The sequence below is a fragment of the Garra rufa genome, chromosome 6 (genome assembly GCF_049309525.1).
Source record: "Garra rufa chromosome 6, GarRuf1.0, whole genome shotgun sequence".
NCBI classification, from domain to species: Eukaryota; Metazoa; Chordata; class Actinopteri; order Cypriniformes; family Cyprinidae; genus Garra; species Garra rufa.
In genome coordinates, this window is record NC_133366.1 from 5,173,562 (window position 1) to 5,200,308 (window position 26,747).

The 26,747-nt window shown below is 37.5% G+C and overlaps 1 pseudogene; it reads right to left on the reverse strand.

The window, feature by feature from the left end:
- Positions 1 to 17,394: 17,394 nt before the first annotated feature.
- Positions 17,395 to 26,419, reverse strand: LOC141336345 (adhesion G protein-coupled receptor E3-like; annotated as a pseudogene).
- Between the last annotated feature and the right edge of the window lie 328 nt (positions 26,420 to 26,747).

A 26,747-nucleotide genomic window follows, 5' to 3' on the forward strand; every position in this document is an offset into this window, starting at 1 on the left:
TCTTGTTTGATACTATGTTACAGGCTCTAAACATTTTACAATTTAATTTGAACAATTAGTCTTGATTTTCAAGTTTGCAGCTCCACATGCGTGGCTTTTCTGACATATTAAACTTGCTCGGTAACTCACCTGGTAGGCCAACATTGTTGCTCTTGCGATGCAGAGTGCTCAGGCAAAAAGTCTTGTGAAACACAAGTCATTACACTTCACAAAAGACTTGTAGAAACAAGCGAAAATTGAGCGGTTTTAACTAATGTTCGCGTTGTTTTCCAAAATCGGTATGGTTTAGTGTAGGTTGTTGGTTATTTTAAACGCGATAGAGCAGCATTAATCTTTTAGCGCCACTTACGCGGGAATTTCACTTCGGAACCGCCGCTAATAAGTAGAACTACCGAGTGTAACAGAACGTTGCCACATTCACTTTTCGATTGAAAATTGAACGTGCTTTTAGCGGCACTTACTGGACATTTAACTTGTGCCACGTACAGGGTAATGGGACTCTTTTTACATTTCTAAGGTTCTTAGAAGCAAATTCGTCGAAGTTGGGTAAAAATTTAAACTACAAACTACAACAAATTGATTTTTGTGTTCTCATTTGCATTTTTACGACTTAACAAAATGCACTGTAAACTTGATGTGTTATTATTTAAGTAAAATGCTACAAAATTTAAGTAGCCTAACCTAACCTACGACTGTTGCTTTGCAAAAGCAGTGGTTGACCTAAAAGTGACAACTGCAACATAGGCTCATTGGAAAAATGTTCTTCTACCTACAAAAACTCCAAAACAAAACAAAAAAGTACCCTAACATTGCAGATTTTAGCTGAAATGAACACTAGTGCCTATCAGACAACAAAATATTTTATTCTTTTTTACAAAATTAGGAAAGACTTAGGTTATATTCACTTGGTTCTTGCTTGATACTATGTTACAGCCTTGTTAAAGATTTTACCATAGTAAATTATTCGAACTATTAATCTAGATTTTTTTAGATTTTAGTCACAACACTTCACAATAGACTTGTAGAAACAAGCTAAAGCGGTTGCTTCAGGAAATGCATTTTTAATTTATGTTCGCTTTGATTTCCAAAATTGGTATGGTTTAGTGTAGGTCATATGTTATTTTAAATGCAATAGAGCAACATTAACCTTTTGGCGCCACGTACGTGGACATTTTATTTCCGAAAGTCATTGTAGTTGGATAAAATTCTATAACGAAAACTACAACAAAAAGATGTTTGTGATTTCATTTGCCCCAATAGCAAAATCAAGCATTTCTATAACTTTACAAAAATATTGGGAGACTGTTTATGTTTGGTCAAAAGAGAGAAAGATGTCAAATTTGCCATCACTTCCTCAAGCTTTGTATTAGAAACACCCACACAGCAGCATTAATTTAATGTAACTTAATGTCAAAGTAACAAAGCATATAAATGTAAAGTGTTATAAATGTACATTATTTAAACAACTACGATGTTAATAACTGTGAAAATGCACCATTAGAGTCTGTGAAAAGGATCCATATAATTTTGCAGAAATCCATTAGGCCTGGTTGGAAAAGGGACCACAAACGAAGACTTTAAGAATGTATGTTTTTGCGCCCCTTGCAGCAATGCTGTGAATTGAATGCATACTTTCGTTGGGCTATACTTGCCTAGCAAGATGTATCTGCATTCACGCACTTAGAACAATGTGATCTCAAAGAATAAACTTCCTAAAGAACACATAGACAAAACATCTACCCCATGACCACAATGTGTGAGTTGTCAAGTACAGTACAGGTAAACGAAAAAAATATATATAGATATATATTAGGACAAATAAACCATGTACGCAACTCTGTTTACGAGAAGAGGTAAAGGAAAGGAACCTCTAAGTGCTGCTTGGAGCCAACCTTAAAAGACTGGCAGGAAAAACCACCAAGCTTGAGAAGCACTTTATTAGCCAGCAGGGTGGGTCAGGAGGACCAGCCCCATTATTGATTGTGGTTGTTGGATGCATCCACAGCTGCACTTTCTCTAAATTTCCAAGAGTAAATATGCACCTTTGAAGTGGGGGGTGCCCAGGAGCACTCCCCAGTCTAGATAGTGTGGGTTTGTGTGGAGGGCTGCAGTTACGGGAAAGATCAATGAAACAGGGGCATTAGGTACACTGCTCTGCCTGGCCCTGCCATCAGGCAACAGAGGGGCTCTTAGTGGGCTAGGCTTATTGAGTCTCGGCTAGTCGGAGACTGATGGAAGCATGCCTATATTTCCTTCTGCTCCCCAGTTGCTCATACAAGTTAGGATCTTATGTGGTACAAGCTCTAATGAATGAAAGCGCACATTCCCAAAAACGGATCTCCAGGCTTTTTGAAGCTTAATATACAATATAAACAAAATTCACATAACTTAACTAACATCCAAAAGTTTTTAAATAATGCTCTGATGTTTTACTGTAAATGAGCAAACTGTCTGTTGAGCAGGTGAGTAAGGCATGCAAGGTTGTCTCACAAGCAATATGAAACCTACTGTAAAAGATATGAATTGTTCTAATTAGTGTTGGGCCTGCAGGGTTCAGGTTCCACCTAGAGAGGTATGAGCATGTAAAAGACAGAAGGTTAATGGGGTTAATGTGGAGCCCCGAGTCAGATGGACAGAGTACAAGCAGACTAACAATATAACCCAGAAAATATTTTGGTTTCTATCTATACAGAGGCCTTATTGATACTACACTTATAAAAATAAAGGTGCTTTGAAAGGTTCTTCGCAGTGATGCCATAGAAGAAACATTTTTGGTTTCACAAAGAACCATTCAGTCAACGGCTCTTTAACCCTCTGGGGCCTGAGGGTGTTTTGAGGCCCTGAAGAAGTTTGACATGCCCTGACATTTGTTGTTTTTTCAGTATCTTAAAAACATTTTAATGGCTAAAGTCTGATTACATTGTAATCAGCACATATTGGGCTACAATAATATGTAAGCAACATTAATGTACATGGTTGTGTTTTTGAGAAAACTACGTTTATGCGTAGTTAGTGAAAAACTAAAGTTTTGAAGTCACTGAAATAAGGTCATGAAACACATACAGGACATTTGTTAACAAGACTTTTGAGAATTGTATGGAGTAGGCTAGAATTTTATCAACCAAATGATGTGAAAATCATCTCGTTCACTCGTTCAGAAAAAACAATATATTGATGTAAATTTTCTAAAACATGTTTTGTGATCGAAAGGGATTATTCATAGGTGTGGCAATGGCCCATGAATATTTAGCAATTCACACCTGAAAGACAAAAGGGCCCTCCCTAATGGCCCCATCAATGACTGACTTGACTAGCACAAGAAGAAACAATGTGAGAAGATAAAAAAAAAAATCGTTTTTTAGATTATTTGTATTTTATTTACAACACAGTATAATCAAAACCATCTCTTATTTTTCTTATTTTTATTATGGATGGATGTGCTTTATTGGACTTGTTTGGAACTGATGAAGAGAAACACCCGCCCATTGCATTATAAAGCTTGAAGCAGCCAGAACCATTTTTAATATAACTCCAACTGCATTCGTCTGAAAGAAGGAAGTCATATACACCTAGGATGCCTTGAGGGTGAGTAAATAATGGGCTAATTTTCATTTTTGGGTGAACTAACCATTTAAAATAAAATAAAATAAAATATTGGTTAATATATGTATGCTTGCTCATGGAATAAGTATCAAAGACATCAAATTAGCTTAATGACTTTATTTGAAAAAAGTTATTAGCTTTTGAATCACCTGTTTGGCTCCTCTTTGAGTGATACACATACCATACAGTTTGTCCATCTTGTTTTCAATGTAATCTAAATAACCATGAAGTGGCATATTCAAAGCAAAATGCATAAATAAATACATAAATAAATAATAAATACATACATACATTTCCTTGTTAGGGTAAATACAGGGCCAGGGTTAGTCAAAAATTAATTAAAAATGTTATCACTCCTCTTCAAAAGTATCATATCCCCAGACACAGCGGCTCCGTTTCTGACTGGAACAACTCTCTGTTCACTTTGTGAAAGCATGGAAAAACCCATATCCTGCCCATTGTGCCGCTGGATGTGCTTACTTGTGGCATGCTTTAAGTGCATTACATTTGTGCTGAATGTACAGCTTTTTATATTGTGGCTTGAAGAGCTCAGTGAGAAGGCCTAGTGCGGTTAGCGGTCCATGGGAAGAGGATAATCTCTCAGACTGAGGTGGTACAGAGCGATAACTCACCAAAGCCGTATAAGCCCTATCTTATCACTAATGTTATAAAACATGGCTTAAAAAATGTCCACATGGCCACAAAAAAAAAACTACAAGTTTTGCTGATGTGCCTCACTTTACCTTGTCCATTTCAGATGTGCAAACTCTTTGATATCTACATCGTTTAATGCATTTTGGATACAGCAGTGTGTGGAGGACTTCTGAAATGAGGAAATAAAGTCCTTTCTCTGGCTTTTTTTGGTCCAGTATAGATGTCAAATTTGATGTTTACATAGTTTCCAGGATATACAAGAGGCATCATTGTGGAAAAAAATTATCTTTTATTTACATTTGAACAAAAATTGGCATGTCCAATAATCTCAATAATCAATAGAAAAGCCTATGGCTATTACAGCAATCAAACTCTTTGCATGTCTCCACTGGTATTTTTGCCTATTTATCTTTAGCGATGAGCTCCAACTTTTTCAGGTTGGAGGGTCTCCCTGCCATCACCCTGATCTTTAGCTCCCTCCACAGATTCTCAATTGGATTAAAGTCAGGACTCTGGCTGGGCCACTGCAAAACGTTAATGTTTTCGTCTGCTAACCATTTCTTCACCACTTTTGCTGTGTGTTTTGGGCCGTTGTCATGCTGAAATGTCCACTGGTGCCCAATGCCAAGTTTCTCTGCAGACTGCCTGATGTTGTTGTTGAGAATTTTGATGTATTGCTCCTTTTTCATGGTGCCATTTACTGTGATTAGGTTCCCTGGTCCACCGGCTAAAAAAACACCCCCAAAACATTAGGTTCCCACCACCATGTTTGACAGTGGGGATGGTGTTCTTAGGGTTGAAGGCTTCTCCTTTTTTACGCCAAATGGAGGCTACATCATTGTGGCCAAACAATTAAATTTTTGTTTCATCTGACCATAAAACAGAAGACCAGAAGTCTTCTTCTTTGTCCAGATGAGCATTTGCAAAGGCCAAGCGGGCTTTTGTGTGCCTTATCTGGAGAAGTGGTGTCCTCCTTGGTCTATGTCCATGGAACCCAGCGGTGTGCAGTGTCTGTTGGACTGTCTGCCTTGAGATGTTGCCACCAGCAGAGCCCAGATTCATCAGGATGGCCTTGGTAGTGTGACAGTTTGGACATGCCACTTTTTGTTCAGATGTAAATAAAAGCTGTGTGCACCCACTAGTAAGTCTATATTCATCTATATTCAGATGTGACCAAATATGCTGCAATGAACTTTTGAACTCAGCTGGAGTTGCTGTTTGATATTGATAATTTAGAAAAAAGGATATTAATCACTATTTGATACTGCCGTAATGTTTGTTTTAATTTATTTCTGTACTGTCGATGTTCTCAACATTATCATCCACATTTTTGGGTGTAGGCGCTACCTCCCTTGCCTCCCTGGAGAAAACCGCTCCTGCTAGGGTAATGTTTCTTTTCCAACTGTGACAATTCCAATTTTATATCTTAATCCCAGCCTAACTTAATGCATCTGTCAACATCTTAATGAACTGTAAGTTTTCACACTATAAACGTGACGTGATGCTTGTATTGAGTCATTTGAGTGCGAGTAGACAGCTAGAGGACAACATCTGTGTGTGTTCACTTAACGTTTGTGTCTTTGGGGGTTCCTCATTCCCAAGAGTCATCAGGCGAGGCTGCTGCCAGGCCGCGAGAGGCAGCCAGCAAGAGTTAACATTTACAACCCCCCGTCACACTTCACAAACCCCAGTGTCACTCAAGCACAGCCTGTGTGGCAGGCCCAACATTAATGGAGACATTGACATCTTCCGGCAGCGTGTTTATCTGATGCTAACGCTAAGCAACCGCAGCCAATAGCCTCCGCGTGGAGCCATCACATTCAAACAAGGCCGATTGGCAACAAGTGAAAGCTTCACTTTTCTTCGGTTTTATTTACGATTTGCTGCTCTGGTTGCTAGCAGACCTCAGAAATCAGAAGGGTTGCGAGATTTATCTTTTGGACACAATCGCTATTACATGCTAGGTTGCATAACCGCTTTCCTGTAAAGAAAACAGGAACCGAGAAGTGTTATCAAACATTTCTGGGGAGACAATCTCCGTGGTTAAAGATGCAGGCGTATTTCACAGATGTTTAAATCAAAGTGGAGCATGATATTGACATACAGCGGGAAGCTTGAACACTCTGCTGGCAGTGGTTTTCTGCGGAGGGCCTCCGACAAAGGTTGTTTACATATTTCCTCCACAGTGTTTTGCTCAATAAACTGTCTGACATTTTTTCCCAGGATTCCAGAAACAGCACAAAGCCACGGGTTCCCTCCTGTGATGAGAGGCTCAAGCTTGTGCAGCATGAATAGAGAGCTGATTCTGACCACCGTTTGCCAATATTTTACTCATACTGTTATGTTTTATATGAATTGATATACTGTGTTATTTTGTCAGACTACTTCACCAATTCTCCAAGCTATGAAGTGAACAAACTAAGATCCTTATCACAGGCATTGCTAAACCGTATTTACAGGTTTCTAAAAATCTGTGATTAATTCAGATGTCAGTGCACAAATTACCTCATTTTACTGGAAATGTTCCATAAAGGAGTAGTTCACTTTCAGAACAAGAATTTACAGATAATGTACTCTTCCCCTTGTCATCCAAGATGTTTATGTCTTTCTTTCTTTAGTCGTAAGGAAATTATGTTTTTTGAGGAAAACATTTCAGGATTTCTCTCTATATAATGGACTTCTATGGTGCCCCCGAATTTGAACTTCCAAAATGCAGCATTAATGGCTCTAATCGATCACAGCCGAGGAAAGAAGGGTCTTATCTAGCCAAACGATCGGTTATTTTCTAAAAACAAATACAATTTATATACTTTTTAACCTCAAATGCTTGTTGTGTACTCTGTGTAGAGATTAAAAAGTATATAAATTGTAAATGTTTTTAGAAAATAACAGATCGTTTAACTAGATAAGTCACTTCTTCCTCGGCTGGGATCATTTAGAGCTCTTTGAAGCTGCATTTAAACTGCATTTTGGAAGTTCAAACTCAGGGGCACCATAGAAGTCCATCATATAGAGAAATCCTGAAATGTTTTCCTCAAAAAACATAATTTCTTTACGACTGAAGAAATAAAAACATGAACATCTTGGATGACAAGGGGGTGAGTACATTATCTGTAAATTTTTGTTCTGAAAGTGAACTACTCCTTTAAAGATCCACGTTGTAGAGTAATTAACCAAAAGTGTTGTTATAGGGATAGTTTACCCCCAAAAATAAAATTCTGTCATTAATTACTCACCCTCATGTCGTTCCAAACCCGTAAGACCTTTGTTCATCTTTGGAACACAAAATTAAGATGTTTTTGATGAAATCCGAGAGCTTCTTCTCCTGGTTGTGATACTCTTGATAATAGAGGAAGTTACTTGGAGAGGTATAATTGTTAGATAAAGTTTTTCTTTTTGTTTTCTTTGCACACAAAAATTTTGTAAAATTACAGCTGACCCAGTGATGACACAAGGATTGTCCTTACTAGGCCAGAAAGCCCTCGGATTTCAACAAAAATATCTTAATTTGTGCTCCAAAGATGAATGAAGGTCTTACAGGTTTAGGTTTTAGTTTAATTTAGTTTAAATGTATAGGTTCCTTTGATTACTCTACTTAAGATCAAATTGATAATTTATTCAAAAACCCTATAAAGGAAGTTAAAAGCGCCTTATTAAACTATAAATAACAGCATCATATAGTTATTTTCCTTAAAGGTATTGCCACATTATTGTGGTTAATTACGTGTGCATTTATAGAAGCTTGTAATTGCCTTTTATAATAGCTTGACTGTAGTAGAAATTCTTTAAATTAGGAGGAGCTTTTAGTTAAAACGTAGTTAAAAGTAGTTCTTTATATATATATATATATATATTAGTGGTGGGCCGTTATCGGCGTTAACGTGCTGCGTTAACGTGAGACTCATATCGCGCGATAAAAAAAATATCGCCGTTAATCTATTCTCAAAGTTGGGTTGGGAGCTGGGTCTAAACTACGCAAGATATGATGACTTTCACCTTGATATTTTAGCGCGGATGACGTATATCTAGTTGAATTGCAATGTAGGGGGCGAGAACGAGTCTTCAACTTCTGTGAAAAAATTACCACATCAAATGAGACGCGCAGACATGGATGCAGTTATGAAGCCGCTTCAGGGCAGGTGCGTGCGTTGCTAGACCCTTTTTACTGGGGCACGTGCCCCAGTGAAAATCTGCTGTGCCCCAGTAAAATCTCAAATTTGAGTTATAATTTACTTTGATAATCCCGAAATAAAGACATTATACTATATGCAACAACTGAATTGACGCTTCTAAAAGCAACGCAGTTTATTGGAAGATGCACGCAGATAGGCTATCCATACCCAGAGGTGTCAAGTAACGAAGTACAAATACTTCGTTACCTTACTTAAGTAGAAATTTTGAGTATCTATACTTTACTGGAGTAATTATTTTTCAGACGACTTTTTACTTCTACTCCTTACATTTTCACGCAATTATCTGTACTTTCTACTCCTTACATTTTAAAAATAGACTCGTTACTCCTATTTCTTTTCGGCTAGTTTTCATTCATGTCATCGTTCAAAAAAAAAAAAAAAAAACTATCCAGATAAATTGCGCCATCCACATAGAGTGAATTTGGTTGTGGTTGGATGAGAAGTATAAACATATACCATTCCGACACCCTATTGGTTTGTACATGATCCATCACACCTGCACGTGACATGACACAAATCACGTCACACTCCTGGCCATCGGGGAGAACCGGGACATTCCCGGTGGGCCGGTGGAGTAGTGGGCCGATCGCCGAAGAGAGGCAGACCTCCCGCACATTATGCGCTATTTTAAATGACATTCGAAACTGCAAATAGTCCAAAAGTGTGACGTGGCGGAATCAGTCACCCGCACAGCGCGATGCAAAGTGATAAATAGCGCTAGTTCAAGTTGCTTGACGCATTTAGATTTAACACAGAATTGTGTTTGGCAGTTTTGTGATATGAGAACATCAGAACAGGTTCTGTAGGTTCTGCTGGGCTGCTGAAAACAGCTGCATGAGGAGGTAAAGTGATAAACGTCAATACATAATTACTGTCATTTTTTTATTAAAAATTTCATAGTTTATTATTATGAAGTATTAAAAAAAACATAACCATTGTAATTTATTCTTGTGACGACATCTTACTAATACTAGTCAGTTAATATCTGGATTTTAAGCAATAATTTCTTTCTTTTTAAATATTAAGTTGTAATTCATTTTAATTGGAGTAAAATGTTAATTCAGTAAGAGCCTGATTAAAGATAAATATCAGTGCCTTATATAAATGAGGTGTTTACTATCAGGGCCGGAGTGGGACTCCTTTTCAGCCCTGGAGTTTCAAGCCTTAGACCGGCCCACTTTAGTTCACGACTGACTATATTAAAATGACGTCATTTCCAATTCAGTGCAAATACAGTAGCCTAAGTGTTGCTTCACAGTGAAGATTTATTTGAACAGTTAACACAATATAATGTTTAACAGTATCAGTATCTATTTTCTGTTAGAATTAGTGCTCATAAATATCCAAACCTTGAAATGAAAAAATATCAAATAAATACAAATGTATATTAAGCTATATGTATAAAATAAAGATTAAAATAAAATGTATTAAACTTTCTAATGACACTATCATGTCTTTTTCAAGTAAACAGCTGCTTTATAAGTTCAAATATTTTTCATAAATGAGAACATTAAAGGGTAAATGTCTAACACTATTCTTTTAAACATCACAATGTCCTTTTCTGCAATATCTGAATATATATTCTGTGCAAAATTGTTCAGTCCTTAAACACAAATAAAGAATAGAACAAGTATTGCACTGTCCTACCTGCCCATTCTAGTGTGTTGGGCTCATGACTGGTGCTTGGTAATGTTACGGGGCCTGGCTTTTCACTCTTAGCAGCAAACTGGACTAGAGGCTGCTGCTGCTGAAGAGCAACAGTACAAGAAAAGGTTTGATACATAAACATGAACGGTGATTTGCAGACATCGTTGTTTTGCACTGCTCCTAACTAGCTTGACGTTAACCAGGGGCGGACTGAGACAAAATTTCAGGCCGGGAAATCTCACACTTATCCAGGCCATCCCACACCAAAATTTGAAACCCTGGACAACAATATTTTTCATCATCACATAAAGAAAAGTTTAAATCAACTGGGTAAAATAATTAAATGCTATCTCTTGAACTTCCAATTTGCCTTTTAATCTCTTTTAATCTCTCTGTCTCTCATGTGTTTACTTTTTAAACAAATTTTCTTGTATCTGTCACTTTTTTCATAAACACATCTCGACCTTTACAACCACCTATACAGTACAGATCTAAGGTTGGTCTTTTTTAAAGAAGACAATCAGCAGATTATTGCAGAAATACTGAGACCTTTTTAAAGACATGTTTTTGTCAAGATTGTAAAAAGTTGTGATTTTGTAAAATGACACTTGACATTGCTGCTAAGGGGGAGGAGACAGCCACCAGGATGGTTCTTGAGCTTCTAAGCTTTCAAAATTATATATAATTTATGATTAGTACTAAAACATTTGATAGAAAAAAGGGCAACAGAAAAAAGAGGGCCACTACATTAGGACCATGTGTTATTGTCGTAATGTTAAAATTAAAACAACAAAAATTAGCTACATCTTGAATATATCTTTATTAAAAAATCTTAAAACTAAACATGTTTTGCATTATCATGGGTCATGTTTGGCCCTAAGGAAAATTAACCATGATATTATTGAGCCTATGGTAAACATAGTAACCATGTTTTTTGGGGGTTTTTTTTAGGATTGATTCCCATTAGTATAATCATAATTTTATACCATGGTGAAAGTATAGTGTAGCAAAACCATTGTATATTGTATAATTATTGTATAGCTATAGTAAACATGTTTTGTAAAACCACAGTTAATTTTTATAAGGGTTGCTCCCTAAACCTGTTTTAAAACGATATTTTTTATAGATTAACATTTGTTAGCAGTTCAATACTTAAGTAAACAAAGACAAAACTACAATAGTCTGTTTACAGATGTAACAGACCTGCGCTTTAGGTCCTAAACAGGACAGATTTGTCTCTCTGCTCCACCTGGGCACTTCTACTTCAGTCTCGCGTCGTTTTGGCGGACGGCGGACGCGCGGAGCGCGCGCGAGACGAAACGCGTGCCAGTCAAGACTAACCGATTTATGATTTATTAGAGTTTTATTATTGAATGGCTAATTCTGAAATAACCACTTTAGTACATTAGGCCGGCAACAAAAACAACAACAACAATATTAAATAATAATAATAAAAATTGGAGGGTAGCGGGCCAAAAATTCTCCCGATGGACAGTCCGCCCCTGGCGACTGCTGTGAGTGCAGGCAGCTAGGGACACCGGCCCTCGCGGCCAAAAAAACGGACCGGCCCACCGGGAATTCTCCCGGTCCTCCCGATTAGCCAATCCGGGCCTGCTCTGAGGTGATTAGTAAGGACGAATACGAGAGACAAAGAAAGAAAAGAAGGCGCAGAAAGAAAAGAAAAGAAAATCAACAGCTACCACAACAGTGACTTATTTAAAGAACTCCATTTAGAGATTTTGTATGATTTTCTCTGGTCATAAGTATTTTAAGTATGGACACTATAGGGGAGACCAGGGAGTGTTGTAACACAGTAACACTGTCAGTTTGACAAGTCAGAAAGGAGTCATCATCATACACTACATTCATATTTTTAATGTTACAGAAGAAGTAGTATGTGAATATGAGCAAAGATTTTATGACCAAAAAGAAAATATTTTTCAGAAAAGAAAGTAATTTTTTTCATTAATTTTTTTTTTTTTTGCCTAGCAATCATTGTGTTGTAGATACAATTATTTGACTTACATAACTGTTTCTCTAGATCAATTTGATACTTTGCATTGATGCTAATTTAAAGCTTGCATGCTAAATCAGTTTGCTATGTTATGGCTGTTTGGGGTGGGGAAAGTTGTAACAGTTCATTAAAAATGTTACAACCAACTCCTTATGATGATTCCAATGAGTCCAGTTATCCAAACACATCCTCTTTTGAGACAAAGTCATGTGAGGTTTTTGTTGCACATCAAGGGATTTATGTAAAATGTGTTTCCATCATATTTTATGCGCATCTTCTTATTGGATAAAAACACTATCCGCCTCAAATGAGCACATGCGTTTTTGGTGCACATATTTAGAATTTATGCGCATCTTGAAATTTCTATCCAAAATTTTCTTTATGTGATATTCCAAAATTCACATACAAATTAATGATTTTAAATGATTTTACTTGTCTGTTCCTTAAGTACTTTCATTCAGACTGTGTGCTTGTGGATAATCGCTGGTTTGTCACCCTGAGAGTTTCACTCTATAACCCTGATGACGTTAAATTACAGGTTTAATATATTTTTATTTACCAAAGGCGTTAAGGAACATTGTTATTTGTGTGGTTTATCTGCCACCCTTTGGCAATATTGTTGGCTAGCTAGCTAACTTCTGTTTGTAAGTTAAGATTATAACACATTGCTGGATGGTTTGTAGCATTGTTCTATGCAAACGGAGGAATGTCTCAACTACCTGCACCTTTAGTTATTTTAATCGAAAGAGGAATAGCAGCAGTTCTCAATAAAATACAATTCACAGTTTCACTCAAAGATTCCAAGTAGATGACAAATGCAGGAAAAATAGGCCTTCCTAAACAGCCATAATTACTACAACATGCATGACTAGTTTTGTTTTACTAGCTCCAGACATATAAATGGTATATGAAGTATAGATAATTATGTCATTCCATAAAATTCGAACATATGATTACACAAAATAAAAAACGTGTTATTTTATACTATTTTGCTAAGAGCTTTAAATGTGACAAAAGTAACTACTTTTTTATGCACTATGTTGAGAAAATATGGGAGTCCACAAACAAACATCCAGCAGGTCAAGTTAACATTGTTTCAAAGCAGCTTTACAGAAAATCCTACTGGCGATACCTGCTGGTCAAACTCCAAATGCAACACAGACCAAAGACAGGTGTTTTTTTCATTAAAATGTAGCTTATTTTGCAACTGACATGCTTAAAATGTCTCATTATTTTCTGATAATTGGCAAAACATATGAGAACAATACAAATATAGAATACACTAACATAAATCACAATATTCTGTTTACATGAGCTCCAACGCAGTAGCCTACTGTTATAATAAGGGTGCGAAATGTCTAGCTGTCTTAGGGGCCGTTCACATGTCGCGCCTAAAAACGCCTGGAAAACGCTAGGCGCGCCGCTTTCTTCCTTGTCAACAAAGCGCTCAGGCGCTTGCGCTCCGGAAGCGTCTGCCGTTTCTAAGCAACCATCAGCTGCGCTCTAGCTCCAAGCTGCGGTGCGCTTGCGACATTCTGAAAAGTTGAGATGTTTTTATCTCGATGCGGCGCGGACGCGCCCGGAAAAAACGAGCGCGTCGCACCGCGTGCGCGTCGCGACCGCGTCGCTTCCAAAATGCGCGCGCAAGCCGCGCGTCTCCATTTGAAATAACGAACTTGCGCGCGCAAAAGACGCTTCATGTGAACGGCCCCTTACGGTGCGTTCACACTACAGCGTCAAATCCACGCTCAGTGCCGCTAGCAACGCTACAACGCCACTGCTTTGGGGAGTGTCTAATTTAGGGCTGAGCACACCTCTGAAAAACAATGTTCACACCCTATTTATGTTCCATTGTCTTCTTTTAACGGCGGTTCGAAAACTAAAATGTAGCATATAATGAAAACATGCAAAGTACATTTACTTTTGCTTGACTTTTTCAATAATATGTGATTTCAGCTCAGTAATCCACCAGTTTCAGAAACACGCGTCATAATCTTGCCTTGCCTACTCTTCACAGCGATTGGTTGTCGCCGGCGTTTTGCGCTCGAAATTTGCATAAAGTTGAGGAATGCCCAACCTTTTGACGCTCTCAGCCGCTCTCAACGCTTTCTCCGCAACGCTTCCAATCCCAAAATGCACCACGCGACCGTTTACGCTCAACTTCCACATGAATGAATTGAAAACGCTCGCTTCGCCCCGCTCGCTTCGGTGCGTTCACACTACAGCGTTAAATATGCGCTCAGTGCCGCTTGCAACGCTACAACGCCACTGCTTTGGGGAGTGTCTAATTTAGGGCTGAGCACACCTCTGAAAAACAATGTTCACACCCTATTTATGTTCCATTGTCTTCTTTCAACGGCGGTTCGAAAACTAAACAGTAGCATATAATGAAAACATGCAAAGTACATTTACTTGCTTGACTTTTTCAATAATATGTGATTTCAGCTCAGTAATCCACCAGTTTCAGAAACACGCGTCATAATCTTGCCTTGCCTACTCTTCACAGCGATTGGTTGTCGCCGGCGTTTTGCGCTCGAAATTTGCATAAAGTTGAGGAATGCCCAACCTTTTGACGCTCTCAGCCGCTCTCAACGCTTTCTCCGCAACGCTTCCAATCCCAAAATGCACCACGCGACCGTTTACGCTCAACTTGCACATGAATGAATTGAAAACGCTCGCTTCGCCCCGCTCGCTACGTGCCAGTGTGAACGCACCGTTAGTGTCTAAATATAGGTCTGTAAAACTATGTGCGCCAGAGTGAGTGTATTAATAGTTGTAGTTTCAATATCTTTGCAGCAAAAACAGAAGAGGGTGCAGGTAAAAATGCTGGTTAAAAAGCAAAACAGAAGTGCTGCACTGCCTGCACAAACACCGGGACGCCAATGTTTGTTTTTAGACTAGTTAGTGAAGCAAACAATTATCAGCGACACGAGAACGAGAGACACAAGTAAGAACAACTGTTAGAAGATCAACAGGAATGGCAGATTCGTGTCTTCATATTAGTATAATTGAGACTGCTGGAGCTTTAAGCGCCATTGGGCTTCCGGTGCTTTTACTGGGAGTCAGTTCTGCATTTGCTTACGGTGCACTGGGGGAAACCGGCCTTTCCCTGCTATTTAGCGAGCTTCAGCGCATTGGCGTCTTCAGAGGCAGTTTGGCTGTGATCACATTAGCGGCTCTCGGGGGGATGGCGGCAGCTCAAGTGGTGAAGTTCGCCGGGGTGGACGGTGTCGCTGCCGGCGCTTTAGCAGCAGCTGCTGGGGCGACTGTATTTGCAATTGTAGCCGGATTAACAGCCAGGAGTATAAGAGCAAGACTGGACACAGATGTAGACAACTTCATCACCCTCATGAACCGTACAGTAAGATGGAGTCGTTTGTTTGTGATGGGAATGTCACTCTTGTTTGGGCAAAGAAACAGAAGTACAAGAGGCACAAATAGAGGAATGGATGAGAATGAGGATGAAGACTCTGAGGTGACAAGCGAGGACGAAGACGAGAGACAAATAAAGAAAAGAAGGCGCAAAAGGAAAAGAAAAACAACAGCAACAACAACGGTGACTTATTTAAAGAACATTTAGAGGTCTTGATTTTCTCAAACCCTGCCATTGTAATTTTGCTTTCCACTGCTTTCAATTAAATATGTAAGCTACAGTGCTTCACATGCAGAATTATTTTCTTAAATATATTCTTAAATATTTTGGATGTCTTATTTACAGTTTCTGCAAACTATGGACACACATCACATATCCAACCCTAATAACATGCTTAATAGCTACATCATGAAACTCTATATCTGTTTTATTGATATTATTTATCTGAGCACATATTTATCATATTTATTTTTGTTTCTGGTATTGACAGCACTAAAAGATAAAACAAAGTAAAGAGGAAGGTAATCTTGATTAGTTAATGTAATTTTACACTGCATTAATGTTAGCATAAAAGTTCAAAGTGTGATGTTGACAACACAACAGAAGTCCTGTAGCTTAACTGGTAAAGGCATTGGGCTAAAGCAAGGTTGTGGGCTTGAAAGTAACAAATACTGGCAAAATGAGTTCCTTGTATGCAATTATCTGCTTAATGCATACATGAAAATGGCCACTTTGTTAATCTCCAGCTTAAACAACCTAATGTTAAAGGAAAGTGAACACTGCATCACTTAAACAATTTTAATTGTCTTACGTAATTCTAAGAATTCAGAATGTGTGCTTCACCCTGAGAGTTTCACTTTGTAACCCTGATGTTGAATTTCAAGTTTAATAAATGTTTATTTACCAAAGGTGTTCAGGAACATTATTATTTGTGTGGTTTGTCTGCCACCCTTTGGCAATATTGTTGGCTAGCTTTGGTTTGTAAATTAAGATTATAACACATGGCTGGATGAATCGGTAGGGATTTTTTTTCTTCGTGCTCCTCATAAACAAGATCTTTGATGATGGTATGGAAAAGAAAGGGTTTGAAATTTAGGTGAGTTTATTTTTAATAAAAAAAAAAAAATGCATATTTATATACCTAAAGTATGATGCTTATAATATTTTTCTCACACAACATTGTTTATTTACACATGTAAAATATAGCTGATTTCGTATTTTATGAAGAGAGTTATATCTCTTGAAAGAGTATTATTATTTGAGTCTCTCTCTCTCTCTCACACACACAATGAGACTTTTAAGATTAAGTGACTATCGGTAAAATAGTTTCAGGAAAGCGGCACATATGCGAGAAATACACATTCACACACTTTCTCTGCTGCTCTATCTATTCATCATGGTTTATTATTTTGATAATTACCATATTTTGTAACAGACATACATTAAAACAATAAAGGAAAACCCCAAATGTAACATGAACAAAAGCAGATAATGCAATTCACATTTCAATACAAAATCCAAGCTTTCACTCTGAAGACATTAGGTGTTCATTTCCTTATTTTTTAGTTGAGTTTTATATGTAAATTTGCAATATCAATAAAACGTGTCACTCATTCTTGAAAATACAGTTTGCTATTTATATAAATAAAATGTGCTTTTAACCCTTCACCAGTAATAATAATAATAAAATAATAATAAAAAGTTTAAAGAAGACTAAATAAAAAGTTCAGCAGTGAAACAGCTTTACATCAGTAGCATTAACAGCTATAAAATAAGACACTTGAATAACGTGTTTTTCTCTCATTTGCAGAAAGGATATGAGACTATGGCATTTATCATTCAAAAACACAGCTGTATATTAATGGCACTTGAGCAGTATGTATTACTTCTTGGATGTGCTGATGTGGTCCTCAGTGTTTTTTGACACAGCAAAGACATCTGAATAACTTCCTGTACTGCTGCCTGATCTGGACAAGAATGAGACAAGAGGAGCTGAGTGATTTATGAGATCAATTTAACTCCTGATCCAGAATGGCATTAGTTTATCATAAATTTGTGTGAAAAAGAGGCTTGTAGAGACTAAATTTGCACTTTTAGAAGTAAATATTCATGTTTTACATTTCTTCCATATACTGTCTCTGGAGACTCTGAGGAGTCTATCCTGTCCGATTTTAAAAACTGACATTGGCTTGAAAAACACAGGCCTAAAATGTTTACATTTTAAAAGCTTAGAAATCAAAGGCATTCTCTGTCTGTTTAAATAAAAAAAAATTGTTTTGCCTAATTTGAACATTCCGTCACAGGAAGAAAATGAAAGAGGAACAGATTAAACAACTACCAAAATAAGAACAGGACCTCAGTGAAAACATCCAGATTGCACATGAGTGATGCACATGAGTGATGTACATGAGTGATGTCTGACCTCATCATTGAGAACACAGTAGATCAGGAAGATGAAGGTTCCCTGCTGGGAGTTCAAGATCAGGAAGACGATCTCCAGCTGCTCATTGTTATTAGTGAAGAAACCCAGAATCCAGGGGCAACCGAGAACCACAAACTGAGCCAGTGTTTTGAACACTAAAATCCTGCAAAAAAATGAGTTAATGTGTTGTGACCATGTGTTGTTCTACATAGTGATTAAATAATAATGTTACTTGGTTTGTTTCATCTGTGAAACTTCAGCATTGAGCTTTTTGAGAGTTGAGTTCAGACTGATGCCGATCTTGATGAAGAGAATAATGTTTGACTGCAAAGTAGTAGAAGAGCAATTAATCGCCTTGTTTACTTTTGATATAAATAGAAGTCATAAGAAATGTGTTTACTGTTAGTATAACGGAAACAGGACCCAGAAAACTCCAGATGAAGCCTTTATCTATTTTAATCCAGCACCTGTTTAGAGAAAAATCAATATAAGTGAATTTGAGTGAATTCAGATGTTGACTAGAGAAATATCACAAATTTTAATCTTGAGTGTGACACTGTTACAGCCTCTGTCAAGAGTGTATATTTAACCAGACAGCAGAAATTTCACAAAAGCCAGACAAAGCTGCTTAATTTCTTTATAACCAAATTAACTTGAAAACAACAACAACTCACTGTTCGCTGCCGTAGCCTTCAGGAACCAGACCGACAGACACACACACCACAACCAGAGCAACCAGATATCCAATCACACACAGGAATCCACTGCTAAGCACCTCCCTCTTTTTGGAGCTGATCTGTGATAGGTTCCTCACACAGATGAAGAGCATCACAGCTTCGATGAACATCCACACAAAGCCGGAGAGAAAGAAGAAGTGCAGAAGGCCTGCGATCACGGCACACAACACCTGGAGACCATGAGAGACGGTTATGATGATTCTCAGTGAGGCTGTGCTGAGCTGTAGGGCTCCTTCATCATTCTCACCTGCTGAGGCCGTATGACGCTCAGGAACTGCTGTGTGAGCAGGAACAGAAGGTGAGCCAACAGAAGACTGATGCAGATGTTGATTCGAGCCACATTATTGACTCCAGGACTCCACTGACAAAGGACAAAGCTCAACAGGGCCAAACTGAAGAACACCAGCCCCACGATCACACACACCAAATTCAACAGATCCATCTGTGAGTCGCTCTGAGAAAAAAACATGTCAGAGTACATGAGTGACAAATCTGTGCTGTTCTTCAGTGTTCAGTAGAAATGTTCTCTAAGAGCGAATGTTGACAGATGAACACAGGAACACACAGTGTAGCTGCTGTTGGTCTCTAAAACAGAACAACCATCTACAATCCACTCGCTGATATTCCAGTACACACAGGACAGAGAACCGTTGGGATCGAACTTCTACAAACAGAAGAATGAACAAAAAGAAAATGTTTGAACATTAAATATTACGTTTTAGATGTTCACCAGCTCTCAGTTGGGACAAAACACATTTCAGTCTCTCACTCTGATGTGTCTGAAGGTGAAGTTGACTGGTTTGGTGAGTTTAGTGTTGGTGGTTTTGGGAAGAGTAGCTGAGATCACAGTGGACATCATGGTTTTAATCGTGTCATTTGAAGTGTTGAAGAAGTCTGGCTTCAGTAGATTCTCCATAGTGTTGTAGCTCATGAAAGCCACAGCAGCTGATCCTGGGTGACAGAAACAGAAAAAGAAACACATTAAATGCTATGTGTTAAACTAACAACACCCAAAAAAGTAGATAAATGTGGCTTAGTTGTAATGGTATGATGCATCTTTGTACATTATTTCGAACCATGTTAAAATGTTTGAAATACTTGTTTCATTGTTGTTCTTAGCAATCCCAATGAGATCGATGTCCACAGAAGAATTTGTTGTGTCAAGTCGAGGGATTTTATCTAAGGTGACCTGTGGTCCAACCATGAAGACTTGACCCTCTGATTAAACACAAACAAGCAGTAATGTGTAGTTAATGTGCTGCTTGTGTTACAGCATAGATTTACTGTCCTCTGAAAATAACTCAGTATACAGCTATTATTGTCAAAATAGCTGGCAACAAATATGAGTACACCATAAGTGATAGCAGTATGTTGTTTAACCACACTAAGCCACATGTCCTATTCATCATGTTCTTCTCTGCTCGACAGGACCATACAAAGCTGCGTATCTTGTAATAGAGCAATTAAAAGTTTGTGCTTTATGTACAATCTCTCATACTGACCACTGGATGTTCAACATGGCATCTCATGGCAAAGAACTCCCTGAAGATTTGAGAATTAGAATTGTTGCTCTCCACAAAGATGGCCAAGGCTATTAGAGGTTCAGTAACACCCTGAAACCAAGTTACACTACAGTGGTCAGGGTCATACAGAGGTTTTCCAAGATGGGTTCCATTCGGAACAGGCCTTGCAACGGTCTGCTGCTCTATCTATTCATCATTTATTATTTTGATTATTAACAAAGGTCAAAGTTGAGCACTCGTTCTGTGCGTCAGGTGCAGAACCTGGCTTAAAAAAAAACAGATGCATGAGTGCTGCCAGCATTGCTTTAAGGGTTGCAGAAGTAGAAGGTCAGCTTGTCAGTGCTCAAACCATACGCTGCACACTGCAACAAGTCAGTTTGCATAGGCATCATCCCAGAAGGAAATCTCATCTGAAGCTGGCTCACAAAAAAAGCCCACAAACAGTTTGCTGAAGACAACCAATCCAAGAGCATGAATTCCTGGAACCTTGTGTTGTGATCTGATGAGACTATAAAATAAACTTGTTTGGCTCAGATGGTGTCCAGTATGTGTGTCGATGCCCTGGTGAGGAGCACCAAGGAAATTGTGTCTTGTCTACAGTCAAGCATGGCGGTGGTAGCATCATGGTCTGGGGCTGCATAAATGCTGCTGGTAGCTGCAGTTCATTGAGGGAAACATGGATTCCATTATGTGCTGTACATTCTGAAGCAGAACATGATGCCTTCCCTCCAGACACTAGGTAGAACAGCAGTTTTCCAACAAGATAACCATCCTAAACACACCGCCCATATGAAAACTGCCTTGCTGAGGAAGCTGAAAGTGAAGGTGATGGGGTGGCCAAGTATGTCTCCAGACCTGAACCCTGTTACGCACATGTGGGGCATCCTTAAGCGGAAGGCGGAGAAGCACCATGTGTGTAACATCCAGCAGCTCTGTGAGGAGTGAAAGAGGATACAGCAACAACCTGTGCATCTCTGGTCATTTCAATGCCAGGAGGATTTAAGGCAATGCCAGATAACAATTATGCCTACACAAAATATTGAGACTTTGGACAAGTTCACTTAGGGAGCTTTTTTGACAATAATGTCTGTATGTTGAGTAAATTTCAGGGGACAATAAATCTATACTGCTATACAAGCTGCACACTGACTACTCTAAAATATATCAATGTTTCATGTCTCATTTTCTTCACTTACCGACAGCAGGAAGAGTAAAACTGACATTGTCACTTGTGACTGTCGGCTTCACCAGTGTAGAAATTAGTTTCTCGCTGGTTTTTAACACACGGTTTCCCTGGGAGGCTAGTTCAGTTGGGTTTGCTGATGACGACGACTCTAAAATCTTCTCTGAAGTGTTGAAGGCCACAGTCAAAATGTTTGTCACAGTCTATTTTATTGATCGGAAAAATACAGTTCAATAGAGTTACAGTAGATGTACATGTCAAGAAAGCAAGACAGCACTGCTATGTCAGTCATATATTATCTAAATTAAATTTAATTATTTTTTATTTGTTCTCTTGAAAATCCTTGATCAGGCACTCACATTCAAAGGAAGCACTTGGGCTGTAATGTTCTCGATCTGCTCAAGAAGATTTTGTAAACATCCCCCAGAGGTCTGACTCTGAAAAAATCACAATCAAGCTTTATACAGTAAATAAAACACTCAAAACGCTTTGAATTTATTGTTGATGGTTTTGTGCACAACCTGACTTTGGTTTGCTATCAATATTGCAAAGTCACATTCAGATTTCAAATATTTAAAATGCACATTTTATTGCACTGCTTTTTGGACTATTATTAATAGAGGCTTTGAATCCAACTCCAAACTTAAATTTCAGAAACTCAACTTACGGTGCATCCTTCTGGCACAGTTATATTTATAACTGCAATGAAAGAAATCAGCATGAAGACAATACTACAACAAAACAGCAAATTATATAGATGTAATTTGTGAAATATTACAAAAGCATAGATCAACAATGATGAATGGTGTGACCGTGAGTATGGACACCCATTGATTTTTTTTTTACATTTAAAAAATGTTTTTCCCTTTCTTAATTATTTTTTTCTCTCTCGTAAATTTTGATTATTATTAGTAGTAGTATTATTAATATTAGGGGACAAGCTCTGAAGGTGAGAAGGCATCTATTGTGTTTAGAAACATCAGACTACATTACCAGCTGAGCTTGTCTCTGGTGTGACAGTTGTAGCGCTGCTGATGGTGTTAGAAACAGCTGCAAAAATAATCACTGTTGAATATCATTGAACTAAGACACAGATAGTACAAAGGACACACAAAGATGTGTATGATTTGCACCTGCATATTTCACACACTTTTATCCCTATTTATCAAGAAACACAAACACACCCACACACCTGTTCATTAATACAGATCAATAAAACACAATTCAACAGAGAACACATAAGACTATGTTACCAGCTGAGCTCGTCTCTGGTGTGACTGTTGTAGTGGTGCTGCTGCTGTTAGCAACAACTGAAAAAAAAAAAGACTGATAAACATAGATGAATCAACAAACAAATAATTTTAAAGGCTCATTTAATATAATTACCTGCACAGTATGCTGACTGGCAGTGAGTTGGACTAACCAGCTCATAGACATAATAATTGCCTGGACAGGCTTTGACTTTAATGGGGTAAGACCTGATATAGCAGTGGTAATAGTCCCAGTGACCACAGACATCTCGAGTGACGACTCCATCCTCAACTGTTGGGTGTCCTCCACGAATCCGCAGTGCAATATCAGTGCCACAGCTATAGTATATAACACACGTGTCTGGGATCTGAGCGCTCACACCGTTAATGAAGAGACGATACCAGCCACTCCAGGCGAGACCTCTGTCACACCTTCTGACTGAATCATTTGTGTTATTTGTGGCTCTCCATGGATTGTCTAGTATTGTATAGTGGTGGCAAGGGTCAACAGAAAGATACACTGCAAAAATAAATAAATACATGCATAAATATTTGTTGACATTAGACAAGTACTGTTGAATTTAAAGTATAGATAATCTGATTTAATTTAAAAAAAAAAGGCAATTTACAGTGAAAGTACACTCATCCTGGTTCCCCCTCAGAAATGTGCAATGGGCTCAGATTGATGAGCTGGCCCAGTGTGTACTATATATAGGTTTATAATAAATGGTAAAATGTAAAAAAAAAAAAAAAAAAAAAAAAAAAAAACTTTTATATAAGGACAGATAATTTTCTACCATTATTGTTTATCTTGCAATTACTGCATGCTATATGTTAAATCACTTTTGAAACACTAGCTTGTGTGCAGGTTTATGATAGATGTGTCTGAACAGTGTTTTATAGCCGCTAATTCTGCCATGGGATCTGTCTGAAAAAAAGGCACATATACACTACCGTTCAAAAGTTTGGGGTCGGTACATTTTTATTGTTTCTTTTTTATTTTTTTTTAGAAATTGATACTTTTATTCACCAAGGATGTTTATTTATTTATTTTTTTTATTAAAAGTTAATAATAAATAATTTACATTGTTATAAAATATTTATATTTTGAATAAACACTGTACTTTTTAAACTTGTTATTCATGAAAGAATCCTGAAAAAAAAAAGTAAAATAAATGAATAAATCACAGGTTCCAAAAAATATTTGTCAGCACAGCTGTGGATATTATCCAACATTGATCATTCTAACAATAAATCAGCATATTAGAATGATTTCTGAAGGATCATGTGACACGTAAGACTGGAGTAACAGCTGATAAAAATTCAGCATTTCATGACAGGAATAAATTCTGTTTTAAAGTATGTTAAAATAATAATAAAAAAAATTATATTGTAAAAACATTTTGCAATATTGCTGTTTTGTTTCTGTATTTTTAATCAAATAAATGCAGCCTTGATGAGCATAAGAGACTTCTTTAAAGACTATTACAAGTCTTACTGACCCCAAACTTTTGAATGGTAGTGTATGAACACAAATTAAGTCATTGTATGCATCAGTAATTTGAAAATGTCACATGACATCCATTAGGTTGTGTCTTTTTTGTTGTTATGTCGGCCACATCTAATGCATCCTCTGTACAAATTAAACAGCCACATAGTGAATAAAAGTAGTTTCTTAAATACATTTCTAACATCTGCACCTGCTGAGAAAATGATCAAATAAAGAAGAAAAAATCTGACTGTGCTGAATAATTACACTATTGTCAAGCTGTATCTCTATTCTATAAAGTGAAAATAAAGGTGTTTGACAGGCACTCTCCCTCACACATCTGTTCTATAGTACAAAGCTAAACATAAATCAGGGCAGAAAATAAACCTGCAGAGACACAGTGTGGTACATTACCAGTTGAGATGGTCGCTGGGGTGACGGCTGTAGAGCTGTTGGTGATGCTGCCAAGATCTGAATGTTTGGATGAATAGTGATTAATAAATCACTATAATTAGTAAACAGATACACGAATATCATGTGTAGAAAGAGCTCATGTGAAAATCACCTGCACAGTATGCTGAATTGCACACAGTTGGTGTAACCAACTCATAGACAAAATAATTCCCTGGACAGGCTTTGACTTTAATGGGGTAGGACTCGAAATAGTAGCAGTAACTGCCAGAGTTACCACAGACAACTCGAGTGACGACTCCATCCTCCACTGCTGGGTGTCCATCAGTTATCCACAGTGGGATAGAAGTGCCACAGCGACCATATGCAACACACTTGTCTGGCAAGTGAGCGCTCACACCATTAATGAAGAGACGATACCAACCGCTCCAAGTGAGACTTCTGTCACACCTTATGACTGAATCATAAGTAATATTAGCGTCTCTCCATGGATTGTCCAGTACAGTGTAGTTGTAACAGGGGTCAAGCAGATTAGCTGTTATGAAAACAAACAAACAAACAAACAAATGAGTTTATTAATTAGAATATATGAGAACAGCAACATATGTTTTTTTTTTTCCAAACTTAATTTTCCAAAACAGTAATTTATAGGTTTACAGACATCAGCCCATTTCGAAACAGTACATAACAAAGCCTCATTTACTGAAACTTTGGCAGTTTGATACGTGCTCTGAAAATTTAAAACTAGTGCCAAGCTCAAATCAATTAAGCTAAAATCATTTACTCCGTTAAGTGTAATTATTCATTTTATATATAGTGGTGTGGTTCATTGGCAAAAAAAAAAAAGAAAACTCTGTATCTGTAGATATTGCGATATATCTTATTCTTCTTTTGGCCATGATAATCATGTAGTGAAAAATCTAATATTGTGAGAGCCCTACAGTCCAAACACATGAAAGCTCAACACACCAATCTACAGATCTGCTCATAGTTAAAACACCACACCACAATACATTACCAACTATAGCTGTCTCTTGTGTCACAGTTAAACAGGCCAAGACATCTGCAATAAATGGTAATGAAGACAAATAGATTAACAACATAACAAAGGGTTAATGAACTTTCACTAATGGGGCTGGTTCACACTATGATGCTGTTCATTTGAACCAATTTACTGAATCTGACTGAACTGTCTGAAACCGTTCACAGCTTGAGTCAGTGTGGTGGTTCCAAAAATAAATAAATAAATAAATGTGGAAAATAAAGGAAAAAAAAAAAAAAAAAAACTGAAGGAACACTGAACTTAAAACAAGTGCAGAGCAGAGCTCATTTGCATTTAAAGGGCCATACAATATATGAGTTGATGTTTTGCAGAGCTGATTTTGACAAGGTGTTTTTTACACTACTATTGAGATTTTTTTTTTAACCAAAGTATATTAGAGACTTTTCATTAAGACACCAAATAATCATATGAACTTGTAGAAAAATTGCATCCGGTGACCCCTTTAAATTTTGTCTGGCTGTTATTACTCAATTTCAACATCCAAACAAAATCTGCTTAAGTGTTTGTGCTTATTAACATCTGGTGTCTTTAATAATGCTCAATCTTCTCTCAGTGAATCACTTAAATATCTCATGAACTTTAACACTGCTTCAGTGTTCATTTTAACACTCTTGAATATGGACTCAAATAAACTCCGGCAAGAGTTCATTTAACACTGGGATTTATGATGTGGGCCAAATATTGTCCTAACAATCCATACGTCAATGTAAATCATATTAATCAAACTTTCAGATGATGTATAAATCTCAATTTCAAAAAATGGACCCTTATGACTGATTAACGCAGCTATTACTGAATAAATATATAATATAATAACTAGTATATTTATTTTCATACTTACACAGCACAACAGACATTGGCACTATTATGAAACCTGTCATGATAAATGAAGAAAAAGATCTATAAAAACAAATGAAAATGTATTGCGTTGAATTGAGAACTACATTCAATCATCTGACCACAGTTTTTTTTCTCCTAAAAGTTTTTTGGGTCAGTTAAGACAAACCTTTATATACTAATCATGACCAACCAATCAACCAAATGAATAAATGAGTAAATAAATGCTCAGCTCACATGTTTGAAAGGAAGCCATCATCAAATGTTGACAGTCCAGTGTGTATCTTCAACAAAAAGCCAGTTCAGAAAACAAGTTTCCCTTACAGTTTAGAGGGAACAAAACAAAAA